General features: G+C 41.8%; 1 protein-coding gene across 1 annotated transcript in view; it reads left to right on the top strand.

Annotated features, from left to right (window-relative positions):
• Positions 1–13,340, top strand: part of slc1a2b (solute carrier family 1 member 2b) — a 33,707-nt gene that overhangs the window by 1,295 nt on the left and 19,072 nt on the right. The window lies entirely within an intron of this gene.

Below are 13,340 nucleotides of genomic sequence, written 5' to 3'. Positions count from 1 at the left end.
AGAGGAAATTAAATATGAAGTTGTATGAACAGTTTGCATACAAGCAATTCAAACAAATGAATAAGCAAACATCGGTTTAAATTAATTATTATTATTATTATTATTATTATTATTATTATTATTATTATTAACAATACTGATAATAATAATAATAATAATCCCATTGTCCACCTCCTCGGTTTTTTGTGTCCTTTTTCATGATGAGATCAGTAATCAGGGTTTTATTTTTATAGTCCTACAGAAGGGGAAAACGCTCCTGGAAGGAAACAACGAAATGCTTATTACCTTACTGTCGCCACCCACCTCGTGAGCCAATCGTTGCAGCCCTTTCCCTCTTTCATATTAAAACGCTAGCACTCGTGCACGCACGCACGCACACACACACACACACACACACGGTTTTCCAATAGCACCATCAATGTCACCATGGAAACCAACTCTCTGGGCACCCTCAGTTGATCGCCTTCAGCATTACTCATGGCTTGTCACTTAAAAACGTGTAGCTACAGGGTGTGTTTGTAGATGAGTCTGTCAACTGCATGTTGATGTATGAAACCTGGGAAGGAGGTGCTTCCTCTCGCTCCCTCTGACAATTGTATATGTTGTATTTTTAATGGTCATGTTATCTTCCACTGGTGGTCCTGGTGAGAGGAGCTGGCTGTACCATGTGCACTGTGTGGCAGGGTCGGGATCTGAAGAGGCTTTGGCCTTCAGTGTAATTGCTGGGAGAATCTGTAAAGGAAAGTGTCCATGCAGCTAATGCGTTTTGTCCTTTTCCCAGAGGCTGCTCTCTAAACTACTGTACTGTGGCATTTGCTGCCTTACATGAGTGAGCACAACATCCACATTCAAGGCAAGCTCATACATGCTGAAAGACAGGATGAGTCATTTAATATATAAATGCATGTCCTGAATCTTTAGGGGCTCTTTTTCCTTTTCCTTTTTTTTTTTTTTTTTTACAATATGTGTTTGTCATGTGAATGCAGCCATAACAACAAATTCACATAAATGCATAAATGAGAAATGAGAATTCTCATCCACATCTATGGGAGTCTATTTGTGCACATTATGCACATATTTAGCATTTGTTTACAGAGAAGAGCATCATTAGTGTGAGGGAATGTATGCAGATACTTTTATCTAGGAGTGCGACATTAATCTTTCTACCCACATGTGCCTGGAAATAATAGAAAACAAATGATTTCCTGGGTGTTTATGTTTTTGCCATATGCTGTTCTAGGAAACTGTTTAACATTCTTTTTGTTTTGTTTTGTTATTATCTTTATTCAAATAGTCTGCTTCAAACAAAATAAATGCATCATTATAAGGAATTCTGTCTGAATTAGTTGAAATTCCTTTTTGGATTAAATAAGTTTAAACATCCAAAGAAGCATCTCTTAAATATAGCCTCTGACTTCATGATTGGAAGTCCACAATGGATTCATGAAAGTGTCAAGCCTTATGAGCATAAATGCATCAAGGTAATCATGCACGCACACACGCATAAGACAACATACAGAGGCACTCAACGCCCAGACTAAACCCTGCGGCGTCGCTGATCTCCCCCTGGAAGTGAAACGAGTCAAAATCATATTTCTCGGAATCTGTTATGTTAGCCATCTGTGAGGACGTTGCTTTAATTAGGGTAGACATTGCTCGGGGTACTCAGAGCAGAGGAGATCTTTGCGTGAACGTGTATGTTTGTTAGTTGTGTTTAGTATCCGCTGTTCTACACACACACACACACACACACACACACACACACACACACACACACAGGTAGGGGGAGGGTAGTTGTGGAGATATGCGAGCCAGGGTTAAATAAGAATAGGAAAAGGAAGTAACAGCACACCACTCAAAAAAAAATCAATATGCTAACTGATAGCTTCTTCATTGACTGTGCTTTACTGTGGAAATTACATTTTCATTTTCCCAATCAATCTCAGCTATGCTTGAGGATTATTAAGAGGAGGATGCACTGGATGGATTTTTCCGTAATACTCATAAATGACTGGGAGTTCTAGGCCAGATGGCAAATGAGCCATCACCAGTAAGCAAGCATGGACTGATGAAAAGAAAATTGCAATGGTCTTGTTTTCATAGCGAGACCAAGCTATATTTTTTCTGACGCCTAAAAAATTTGAAAGCGAGCAGGTGGCACATAGTTCTGCCCTATTTTCCTTTACTGCTTTCATATTTAGTACACTGCTCCATAATGTTCTTCAGTGCAGAAAAAACAACAAAACCCAAGAACAATGTGGAAACGCTACAGTTTCTGCCAGACAAACTGAGATTTTGCACTGCCAGAAGTGTTAGATAGAGTGGGAGAGCTGCTTTAATATGTAGGAGGGACAGAAAGCGAAATAAAGACTGGGAGGACAGACAGTAAAATATAGAACTCTTTCTTTGGGTGAAGAGAGATAAATGGTGAAAAGATGGAGTGGCCGAGTGGGGATAGAAAGTTGGGATTGTCCCTCCCACCCCCTAGACATTTTCTCAGCTCTGCCCATGCATGAGGATGTAAAAAGAGCCGCACAAGCAGCCCGGAGATGGAGCATATGTTACCTGTCTGTGGCTGGCTCTCCCTGCTGCTTGGTGAAGCTGCAGAGAAAGTGAGAAAGTGATAAAGATAGAAAGTGAGAAAAGGGAGGCGGGGACAAGCTGGGAAAAGTAGAGGAATTAATAAGGAAGAGGAAGAGAAAAGGACAGTAGATCTAGGGAGAAAAAAAGAGAGGAAACAGGTGAAATGGACACCAGAACTCAGACATCCACAGTGATGTGTGTGTGTGTGTGTGTGTATAGTTGTGGGTCTCCATTCATGGAGCTTCTCTGTGGTCTTGCTGGCAGTCTGTGGCATCTAGTGCTTGAGTAATCCTCCTGGGAACACGCTGAAGCTGCCAAAGTACCATCCAGCTCCTCTTTTCACTCTTTACCACCCTCATGCTCGTCTATCTCCGTCTCTCTTTTTCTCACTTTCTCAATACTCTTCTTTCTCCTCTCTTAGCTGTTTCTTTCATTTCATTCCGTCCTAATTGCTTAATATCGTCCAATTTCATTTGTCTCTGCACTTGATTTTCCTCAACCCCTTTGCCCACTCATTGCTTTTCACATCTTGAATTGTGATTCATCTCCTCCTGATGTGAATCTTCCTAATATGTGGGATTCATGCTCTTTTTTAGTCTTGCCTATAGAATCAGTGTTTCGGTTCTCAGAGAGCAGAACAGAGTGAGGCCTTTCCCATGGGTTGACCAAACAAAGAGCCTGGCTCCCTTCACTTCTGTATGACTGCACAGGAACAGAAACAGAGGCATTCACTAGCGAGTCTGCTGCTGGGCGGCAAAACGATAGATCTCCACTGGCTGTGGTCGAGGTGTTTCTTCAGTTTCGCTATGAAAATCATTAAACTGCACCGTTTAATCTGTGTTGATGTGTAAAGAATAGAACATAACCTCTGAAAGTGGAAATGTGTGTTTGTCATGTGGCAAAAATATAGTGAATACAGATGATTGCTTGCCTGGGTAGGCTCATAGTGCAGGACAAGCATAAAACAATCATATAAATAAAATACATTTAGATAGACAAAATAGTAGTAAAAACAAAATAAACATATTGATATTACTGAAATTCATTTTTATTCTAATTAGACGTTATTTCAGCTTTCTGATGCTTTCTAGTATTGTGTGTAAAAAGTGAAAAGCATTTTGAGATACAAGGGGTTGTGTGGCCAGAAAAAAAACACAGTGAGAGAATTTTTTGTTTGGTCTCATCTGGTAGGTCACAAGTCATGTTCACGTTGAACAAATTTCCACCATAACTAAGATAAGAGGGTTTGGCCAACACATTCAGAACACACAGACAGTAGAAAGGCATGCGGACTAATCTGATCGGGTTAATAGCAGCTGTTTTTGCTCCAATTTAAATGATTCAATCTGTAGTTTTCATTCATTCTTTTCAAAAGGACTCAACAGAATTAATATCACATTAACACATCAACATTTACATACTGGGTGGGGGGCATCAGAGGGGATTAAGTCAGTGTTTACTGTGGTACAGTGAAGGCCTCATCATCCCACCCACTGCCACTGTCCTCCTCCTCCTCTCCAAAAAAACCCCCAAACCACCCACATCCCATTGGCACCTGCTACATCGGAATTCAGGTCAGCAGGGGGAGTCACGAAATTGCTCCGAGAGTGATTGGTAAAGGGAAGAGGGGCTGAACAGGGAGGGGAGGGGGGTCTCGTTTTGTTTTTTCTCTTGGCACCAAAGACCATGCCATTGAGAACAATCAGCCCATTGTGCCGCGACAAAAGAATCATAATTAAAGCACAGAGATTCATTCAAAACAAATACAAGACTTCATCTAAACAATTGTTACAAGATGCAGTGTGACAGGTTAGATGGAGCTACATTTGGTTTATGCCATTCATAATATTTGAACCGTATGTCTCCATACACACGACAATAATATCTCAATATAAGACAATAAAGCAGGAAGATAGTTCACTTCCACTGGGGATATATTATAGATGTTTGACAGTTTCAAATACTGGGCCATGTGACTTTACATAATCTAAAATATACTTTTCTTTTCTCTTCTTTAAGAGTTCTTTTAAACTTTTTGAAAAGTGAATTGTACCCTGTAGGAGTTGCTCTCGCAGCTTTTCTCTGCACATCCTTCCTTTCTAGAGTAAAGCTTTTATGACAGTTTCAGAATGAGGATAATGGGAGAATCAGCGAATGGGGAATAAAGAGAGGTTGAATAGAGGGAAAAAAAAGGATTTGATGATGCCTAGAGTTTCCATATGGTGAAGAAGATGTAGCCAGATATAATTTTCATATTTCATCTTTCTGCCATTAGCCAAGAAATGGCCTGGCAAGGTACACAGAAAAAGAAAAGAAAGTAAAAAAGTGAAGTAAAACCAGTGTCATTGCCTACTTCACCCACTCCCCCTCCCCTCCTCACCCACCTTCCTCTTCCTTTGCCCCTTTTTACTATTCCACAAATCCTCAATTAAGTGCGTAATGGGCCTCTGAGGCAGGTTTGTGTGCTTCTTTGTTCAACTCTGGGGGATCGGCCGGCATTAATGTTCCTCTTGAGTATGTAAATAGCCCGAGCTGTGGGAGCGCAGAGCAGAGCTGCCACTTGTTAGCTTAATCGCGCAGAGCTCCATCACTTTCCGACATTTTAGGGAGCCAAAACGGGACATGCATGAGAACTTCAGCTCCAAATACAATGGCCACACTCGGAGGAGTAACCTCAGCACCCATGTCCACCTCCCACTTCTTCCGGAATAAACCACTCTTCGCTCTCTCTCTTCCTCGGGACCCTTTACCCTCACCCCCCTCTACCCTCCTCTCCCCCTTAAATGGCCCTCAACCCTCTTACTCCACACATCCCCGACCAATCCCCCTTCTGCATGTGTGCTGCTCCCCACCGCTCGGCCTATCCCGTCCTGACGAGCCCAGCTGATGGACCCTACAGTCTAGTTTTGTTTACCTCACCCACTTGTCCAGCGGAACACACAACAATCCCCTTCATTGCATGTTTGTCAGCCCCCTTTTGAGAACCAAAAGAGGAGAGAGAGAGGAGGGGGTTACAAATACAAAAAAAAGAAGGAAACAATTAAATTGCCCCTCCTCCCCATGAACCCGATGCTAGCGGTTTCCCAGCTCTAGATTCTGTGAACTAACTTGGAGGCCTGTAAAGTGGCCCATTATTCTAGTCGGGGTGGCGTGTTCCAAGAGCGGCTTGCCTCAATGGCTGATGAACACAGAGGGTTTTGTTAGAAGGTTTTGGCTCACCACATTATGCACTGGTTAATTAGGAGCTGCATCTATCTATCTATCTATCTATCTATCTATCTATCTATCTATCTATCTATCTATCTATCTATCTATCTATCCATCTATCCATCCATCCATCCATCTAGACATTGACCTTGAAACATCTTGACAGCTTCTCATTCATGTTTTTTCTTTATTTTATTTTATTTTATTTTATTTTATTATTTTCTACATTGTAAATGAATACTGAAGACATGAGCTTTCCCTACTTTTGGCATTCTCTCTGTCAGATTTATGAGTTAGTCACCTGGAGTGGGTTTTCAGTTACACCGTCACTGTACCTTTTGTATTCAGATGCATCCTGACATCACTGGGATTTCCAGCTCCTCTTATAGTAGTAGAGGATTACAGTGAAACAGGATTTCGGGGAATTTGTGTTGTATGCCTTAAATCTCAACTGAAGGGGGGTTTACCATCCTCTGAGTGGGCTAAGATGAGTGCACCCTGGGGATTTGGCTGTGACTGAGATCTAACAGTAGAAATGTGTTGAAAATGCTTTCGCCCAGAGCCTCTGATAATGATTGACTGTGACTATAAGCAGGCTGTCATAATTAGGCGGTGGAAAAAGCCTGAGCGCATTTGCTCTCAATGGCATTCCAGTGCTGCGTGCGACTGAAGAAATATTTACATAGTTTGACAAAGTATGCAGCGAATAGTGACGGGGAAAGAAAAACAATCAAGTGAGGAGCAGCAGGGTTCCCTCAGTGGCTTTTCACGTGTAACAACAGTCAGTAACAGGTGATGGTTTGCTTTTATTTTCACTGCATTTAGGGATTGTGCGAAAATAACTCCTGGTTCATGTGCACGTGTGGCTCTGAAAGAACAGAGTCAGTGAAGTAGTCCTGAAAGGAAAGCAAAGTTGCAGCATTAGAGGCCTTTAATCACACTTTTTAATTTGTTTTATGATTGTATAACTTCACACAGTGATGGATATCTTGATTACAATTCTGTTTACTGCACTAAAATAGCTGGCCAACACCAGTTTTAATACTCCACAGGTTTGTTAGTATTCCACATGCTCTGGTGCAGAGAAACAAGAGCATAGTTCCAGATATCTCTTTAGGCATGCACAGTGGATACAGCATGCTGTATTGGCAATGATATGTTGTATATGTGTGTGAAAGAGAAGAAGAAAAAACATTGACAAAAGGAGGAGAGAAGATGGTGAAAAAGAGTAATGAGGATAAGAAAAGGCATACTGTAGCATGAGAGAGAAAGAGAATGTCAGGTCCGTCACACTTCCCTGCTTTCCTGATATGCTTCCCTATCGTATTCTGCTTATACTCGATGTGATGTGTTTTCGTCAGTGCAGATACACAGACAATGAGTGTTGTAATTAGAAAAAAAAACACAATGCATACAGGAACCCTTATAGAAATGTGCCAACAATAACATCACCATATGCCATGTCTACATACAGCATGTTTCAACTGTGTGTATCTCAAAAGCACAATCAAGCAAGCAATACTGTATGAAATTAGTTGTTAGAAAATAATGTATGTATAGGAATTTCTGTTGGTTGTACAAAGAGCAGACAGTGCAGTATATGGCATCATAATCTACATTATACGATATACGTTTTCATACTTTTGTCTAAGATGAACTGTTCTGAGTGAACATTTTCAACACGATACTTTAACAGTTACCTGTAAGTGTGAGCCTGAAAACTGAAAAACATATTGATCTTCCACTTGTCTTGTCATCCATACGCCAATTCCTTTCGGATTTGGTGAGTCATGTGCTGGGAATGTATTTGTATGAGTGTGTATGTGTGTGTGTGTGTGTGTGTGTGTGTGTGTGTGTGTGTGTGTGTGGCCCTTCAGTTTAGCTGGCTGATGTAATGAGCTATGTGTGTGTGTGTGCAGGAATGCCCTTTCTGTCATCACTGCAGGGTGGTGTGAGGAGAGTGGGGCATGGCCACTGCTGCAGGCTGTGCTCATTCCCTGCAGACTGCAGTGTTTAATTAGTGAGAGAACATCCATCCTCCTTAGCCCTCTTATTGGCAAATCCTGAGTGAGACTGAAACCCCCTCACCCCGCCTTGAATACCACGGGACTGAGATTTATGACCACAGACAACAGTGTGTGTGTGTGTGTATGTATGTGTGTGTACATGCTTTTACATGTATTCTACTCACACAAATGTAAGCACATAGGGAGGGTTAGACAGTGAGAGTAAGTGCATGTATCATCTACGTATATTTAAATTTCACTGTGGCAGGTGAGTCTAGTGATGTATGAAACGTGGTTTGTGCACTAATCCCATTTCACAAGGCCAGCTGCCTGACACAGATGTCAGCTTTTCATGTATCCACAGATAACCTGAGCCATTCATATACTGTATATGTAAAGACATCTCATCTCCACTTCGACTGATTGCTTTAATCTGACCTTCGTCCAATCCTTTCTCTCCACTGTCACTTATTTTCTCATCCGTGTGCCATCCCGTTCCTTTGTTTCCATCCTTACCTTCATCGACCACACCTTCCTTTTTCCACCCTCCCCCCTTTTTTCCCTTCACCCTTCCCCCCTACATTGTTACACATCTATCTTTATATTGCATTCTTGCCGTTTCACCCCTCCCACCCTTCCCTCTGTCTACTATATGCCTCTCTCTCTCTGCCTCTGTCATCCCCCTCAGCAACGTAGCGGGTATACCATAGCGATGGTTGTAGTAGGGGGTGGGGTGGTCCTGCCAGATTTAATGAGCTCCTGTGGGGATCGGACCAAAGCCATCAAAAGCTGCGTGCTGCTGCTATATAGCCAGCTCTGTTAAACAGATGCGCCTTTGCTAATGATAGTAGCATCGCTTCATATGCAGCCGCCGTGAACGCAAGAGCAGCCATAGGAGGAAATAGATGAGTTTGTCTGCAATTGGTGTGTAACCACTCATCGGATAGAGGATGTCGTGGAGAGGTACACATAACTATGGATGATCTTCTTCGTCTCTGCTGACCTTTCATCTGTGCAGGCAAAAAATGGGGGCTGGGATACTAGACAGGCAGTAACAAAATCCTTTTGGTTGCAGCTTTAAAGGACACCACTTTAAACATAGCATGACAGTTAAGACTCTTAGAACATGATGGACCAAAGACAAGCTGAGACATGTAATAGGAGTTTAAGGATTGCCTGCTTTCAATGCAACAAAGAAAAAGAGAAGAGAGGAGATCTAAATGTGGCGAGGGAAAATGCTTTAAACTGAAGAGGGTTGTGGCGTTGGTTTGGATGCCATCGAACTGAATCTCTCTGCAGATTTTATTCAGATGAATGGGAATCACCCAATACAGACTTATAATAACCACTTCCCTGGCATAATGGGCTCTTAGCACATAATTACAGTGGGACTGGTCACATCTGAGAGACCTATGCAGACTACAACACTAGCCTGCAGGATTCCCAGAGGCTCTCTCTAATGACTGCCTCATTATGGACACAAATAGTTGTGCCAAACAAAGGGAAATCTTAGAGGATGCTGACAGGCATGTACAGTATGGTTCAATCATGCGTTGCCAGGATGCTGATGCACCCTGATTGTAAAATAAACGAGTGAAACATGTGATGAAAGCATCCAAACAGGAGTTCCAGTGTTCCAGCTGTCATATACAATGTAAGTTGTGCAAATTGCTGCACAAGATGGACAGAGGATAGTTGTGTTATTTAGTAGAATTATTATTGAAAGACACACAGAGACAGCAATCTGCCAAATAAGGACACTTTGCTTTCAGAGGTCAATGTTTGTGTGTGTTTGTGTGTGAATTCTCCACTTTTTCTCATCTTTTTCTCACGGTTTGGTGAATAGTGTAACATGCTGTATGCATATGACAACAGTGGTATGTATAGGGTTGTGAGGAGTCTATGTAGCTTCAGTGCTGAAATACTGTGTGCTTACAATCACTTAGGATCAGTTGTGGTAAAAACAGCTCCTTCAGCACTACAACCTAGATCAACCAGTGTCACTGACCGTGGTACTGAATGCCTGCCCTGCTACCCCATATCTGTTTGACCAGACTGCCCAAACTCATTCAAGGTAATCACCCAAATAATGATTTATTAAAACGATAAGGGTAAGGGTAAGGGCCGACAATGTGTAAGAAATTGAAGCTTCCAGTACTCAAAGTTACATTGTGTAGTTTATAGGAATTTAAGCAAAAAGCATTAGATTGTATTTTTTCCATCCTCATAGAACAACCAAGATTCACAAATATATTTCTAACAACCAGTGCTAGGGACTTAAAGTAAAATGACAAAATAAAATGTAATCTGTTACATTTAGTAAGAAAAAACTAAACGTTATTAAATGACAGTTACTAATCAAAATCTTAGTGATTATGTCTGAATGTATTCTTTCCAGTAAAAAGCAATATAAGATGAATTATGTTGCTTTGCCACTGGTCAGTTCAGTTAGGCCAATGGGACCTTATATTCTTAACTTTCCAGTTTAAAACATTTTATATAGTTTTGATAACTTTTTAACACAAATATGTAACACATTAAATAAGTTATACTACAATTAGTTCCAACCAAATAATTTGACTGGACTAGAGGCAATCCATGAGTACTGATATAAAGTGCAACATCGCTGGAACTTATTACTTTTGAAATGTAACCTTCTTGACAATGCTAACAACATATTTTTATATCTATTAATAGTTCCTTTCTGCATCATTTAAGCACAAATTGGATTAACACTCGTGAAAATGTGTAAAATATTACAAATTTACTAATGTATTATGTTGGAATGACTGTAAATGAGCATATTGTTTTATATATCAGGTTAAAGCTCTTTAGAATCACAGTTTATTGATCTCCATTCATTGATTAGCTATTTTTTTCAGTTAAAAACAACACTGAGTGACAGCATGGAATTGACTTTAATAAAAATCTGCTTCATTCATCGTATAGTTCCTTTGGCTTTTAGCCAGTCTTTGATCAGAATGTATTCTCACTCCATGGTTCACTTGGAAGTGGTTCAAGACAGCTTTCAAGTGGACCACTCAGATGAGTAGACTCAGAACCGGTTGAGTATATGAACACATTGGACATTTAAGGGAATCTTCTGCAGACATTATATATAAACAGATTTTTAAATCATTGGACATAAGTCTCCAAGAGATTAATTGATTTAAAAACTGTTAATTGGGCAGTTATGAGCAGTAAATGAATGAATGTTGGGAAGAGGATTATTGAATGTTGTTGGGTGTTTGGGGTAGAATCCATTTTTCAAGGTAACTTTCCGCTGGGAAAGTTTTTCTGCCACGGTCCCTTTACTCATGAGAGATATTTTGTTTCAAAGGAAGAACTCTTAAAGGGTCTTCTGTGTTGTGTTTTGCTGCTGAACAACAGTAGGTTACACTGCTGATGGAATAAACCAGATTTGCCTGACAGTCCACACACCTCCTGATCACTATCTATCACTGAATGCATTCATCACAACAACCAACCAGGGATACATAATTGAAAGGTGTAGAGTGACAAAGCTTCCCTTTCTTCAAATGCTGGAATTTATCTCTCACTTCCTATGCACAGCACAATCTGAAGTGTTTACTGAGAGCTTCATTTGGGAAAGGGGATAAGGGTGGGGGCTTTTTCACAGCTCCTAGGCAGCCAGTATGTGTGAGACCATTTCTTCCCACTGCATGGCAAGTGGCTGTGAGAGGCCCAGGGGGGCCAGATATATCCGGAGCCTGGCCCAGCTCCAGTTGTCTTTACCTCACAGTATATTGTGATGCTCCAGTCATGAGAACGGGCATCGGGCCCCTCGGGAGACCAGTGGGAAACTTGTATTCTCATTTACATCTTCCTCTGCTAGTGCATGGATCCCAACGACCTGAATAAGCCGAGGATAATCATGCAACCGGTCACAAATGCAAACTTGTTAATTATTATGTAAGCACATGTTGTGGATGGTAGAATGGCATTGTATGGCAAAGCTGGTTACAGAAGCTCATTAATTATGCAGCACAGACACCAAAGAAGCTCCATTTAGGAATGTCCTGTGAAGTTTTTAAAAGTATTCCAATGCATAATGAATGCATAACATCTCTGTCAAAAATTAAATGTTTGTGGTGAGGTTAAGATATCCCATCTTTATACGGTGTGTGTGCCCGCCATGTGTTTGTGTGCTTGGTGTGTATGGCTGTGAGCTTCCTCTTCCCCTTCTTCCCCTTCTCTTTAAGCCGCAGAGTGTTGCTAGGACAACCCCTCGTGGTCCTTGCTGCATCGCAGCAGTCCTCAATGCCAGCACTCAGGGAACCTCCTCGCACTGGGAAGGCAGCATAAAATTGGGATAATCGCCGTCGATTATGGGACACAATGGGCTGGCGCTTCTGAAAGATTCATTCATCCTGGAAAAAGAGACTGTGGAGGGGGGAAAGAGAAAGGGGCGCCTTGGTCCCTCCGCTGCTCTCCCACGGTGGGCACAGGCATGACATCAGTGGCCTGAAAGAACTGGCATTCTGGACATGCCCACTGCCCCCCCCCCCACCCCTCGCTATACCCTTACACCCCCTCCCATTCGAACCCCCTCCCTTCTTTTCTCGCCCCTGCCAGTTTGGATGCAGCGCTTGGCCGGGCGAGTTGGGGCCACTGCCACTGTTTGCGTGTGAAACAAAGCCCCTCAGAAGGAAGAGAGAGGAAGCAGAGAGCTTCACATGGTACCAGCCAAGAGCAGGGATGGCTGCCTCAGCCTTCCCCTCACAGGCCCCTCTTTTGGCTGAGAGGTGCTGGTGTGACCCCAGTACCCCTTTCTCCCCAAGTGTCCCTCTTACTCCCCCATGTAACCCCTTCTTCTCTGTCCTATGCTCTCGCTCTCATCCCTAAAATACTCCCTTTTCCCTGAGAGACTCCTTTCAATGAGTATGCCATGTCAAGGGATTTAGGATGAGTGATTTCTCATGACACAACCTTTGCCGACAGGGATGGGATTCCTCTGGCTTTTGTTGTGCAGTTGGTCATTTGTTTGAAGAGGAAATAGCTTTCCAACACATTTCCCTAATTAGAATAATGTGATACTGCTCAATACGATGTGAAGTCCCATGCTGCTGGGAGACTGGAGGGAAATCAGCGTGACACCATCCTCACATGAATCACGTTGGCCATTTGTGCTTTGGAGTTCAACACTTTGGAGTTTTGTTGAATAGTGGGGATATGTAAATCTATACGTTGGAGAGTGTGTGACTTGAATGTGTGGAACTTATTTTGCCAGAGAAGACATGTATTTTTTAGTTTCCTTCCTTTTTTTAAATGAACATATATTGACTTTATTGAGGACAGAATTTATCTACAAATCACATCTTTTAATCTAACGATTTGGGCCTTTTGTGTGTTACATAACCATCTAGAGAAGGCTAAGTACATCTCTTAATATATGCTCCACTGTGACTCAACAGTGACATAATGTGTTGTAGCATGACTGCAGAGAGCAGCAAACATTAACCTCTTATCTGTTATTCATCAGGATGACCTCAAAGCTCCCGAACGGCAACATTATGACATTAA

This window comes from Centropristis striata, chromosome 6 (genome assembly GCF_030273125.1).
Source record: "Centropristis striata isolate RG_2023a ecotype Rhode Island chromosome 6, C.striata_1.0, whole genome shotgun sequence".
In the NCBI taxonomy this organism is placed as follows: Eukaryota; Metazoa; Chordata; class Actinopteri; order Perciformes; family Serranidae; genus Centropristis; species Centropristis striata.
This window is presented reverse-complemented; position numbering and strand designations above follow the sequence as displayed.